The sequence below is a fragment of the Aplysia californica genome, unplaced genomic scaffold (genome assembly GCF_000002075.1).
Source record: "Aplysia californica isolate F4 #8 unplaced genomic scaffold, AplCal3.0 scaffold00231, whole genome shotgun sequence".
Classification (NCBI taxonomy): Eukaryota; Metazoa; Mollusca; class Gastropoda; order Aplysiida; family Aplysiidae; genus Aplysia; species Aplysia californica.
The window spans coordinates 435,786-437,966 of NW_004797501.1; positions in this window are offsets into that span (position 1 = coordinate 435,786).

Below are 2,181 nucleotides of genomic sequence, written 5' to 3' on the forward strand. Positions count from 1 at the left end.
CCCCCCACCTTCCATATTCAACAACCCCGTTCCTCTTTTACAGACACAGAGACCTCTTTCCTGAAATAGTTGGATATTCATTCTGGTCTATATTTACAACACATCCAAAGTGTTATTTAATCCTTTACTCTACCTTTGCCTTGTTGTTGTTGTTGTTGTTGTTGTTGTTGTTGTTGTTGTTGTTGTTGCTTTTGTTGTTACTGTTGTTTTTGATGTTGTTGCTGCTGTTGTGTTGTTATTGTTATTGCTGCTTATATTGTTGCTATTGTTGTTGTGTTGCTGTTGTTGCTCTTCATGTTCTTGTACTTGGTTTTGTTCTTATTCTTTTTGTTATCCTTCTTTTCCTTCTATTTCGTTTTCTCCTTTTGTATCTTCTTCTTCTTTTTTGCTTTTCTTGTTCTTTTATTCTTCCTTTATCCTAAATTCGGAAAAAAGGAAGAAGAGGGGGAAAGTAGGGGTAGTTGAAGAAGGCGATGAAAGAGGTCTGGAAGAAAAATGACGATGACAAGACGGATAGTATTATACGTAGAGGGTTGTTGAAGAGAAAAGAAGTGGATGCCTATAATGATGGTGTATAGCACTGCAGGCAGTTGCCGAATTGATAGCATTTGCCTCTTTTTGATCGCAATTTTAGCTGGAAGTTGCTTTACGCTCGCTTGCTGATCAGGAAAAGCCATCGATCATAGGAGAACAAAGGTACAAAGAACGTTTTCCTTTATATTTTTGCATTTTGATCCCATGGAAAAGATCGTTAAGATTTGATATTCTTCATTGCGTAAACGGAATGAGTAGAGGCAAGTGCATTAGTTCAGGTTTTGTTGCTCTCTGACAGAACACTTAGTTGATCTTTTGTCACTTGGTTATTTTTTCTGTCTGTTATTTTGTTTCTGTTGTTGTTGTTCTTGTTGTGGTTGTTGTTGTTGTTGTTGTTGTTGTTGTTGTTGTTGTTGTTGTTGTTGTTGTTGTTGCGTTCATTTTGAAGAGAACAACAATATTGCTTTTGATGACGACAGCGACGACAGCGATGATGATGATGATGATGATGATGATGATGATGATGATGATGATGATGATGATGATGATGATGATGATGGTGACAAATCCGTTCACCCATTCGTGGATTGCATTCAGTCTGCAAATTTCCATAAAAGCGCAGTAACTTGTCAGTCCGGACTGTAAGGAAATGTACAATTTTGGAGTTTTCTTTTTAACTTTTGCGAGGGATATTTTGGATGTTGATGCACATTTGGGGTTCATATCTTGAACAATTATCTTTTTCTGCCTTGTAGCTCTTTGTCATTGTAATGTTTTACACGCCCACCCCCACCCACACAGACATACACACACATGCAACACACACATACACACTCACAAACACATACATACACAAACACACGCACGCACGCACGTATCCGGCTGCAAAAATTATGTATCTTTTTTCATACCTCCTCTTCTCGTAAAGCTCAGAATGTTATCAGACAGAAACTTCAATTCTCCTAATAGCAACGAAATTTATCTCCTAAAAAAGCGTATTATAAGACTGTGCAGCAAGTCTGTAATCCTGTACTGGGACTTCCCATTGTCATAAATATTTCATCCTCTGTACAATTGGTATGTTCAGAGCAGGGTAGATCTGAATGTGGTGTTGGCAAATGCTCGAGATTGTGCATCAGTAATATCGTCGATGAACTTCCGGATCAAAGAATGCAGCCTGACGAGATATTTATCTAGCTGTGACAATAAAGCTGCCATGAAACTGAGCTTGCCACAACAACACTACTCAGAGAGGAAGATTAGACTTGCAGTATCAGATGCACCTATTGTTTGACATCAAACCTCGGTGCCAAATGTGGAGGGTACAAACTTCGGAAATAGGATTAGAACATATCAGATAGTTTTTGCATATCTTGATAACATTAATGGAAATAAATCCCAATTGTGGTTAGGAATTTGAACTAAAGACATCAGCATCATAGCTTAGCGTGACACTCAGTTGGGATTGGCAGCTGAAAAGATATTATTTGGTCTAAAAGCAACATTTTTCTGTGTCTCAAAAACTGACATTGCAAAAGAAATGCATTATTCCCATCTGGAAGTTAGTTTTTTGGTTTGTTTGTTTGTTTTTACGTGTCAGTGGGGTGCGTGAGTGTGTGTGTATGTATGTATGTACATGTGTATATA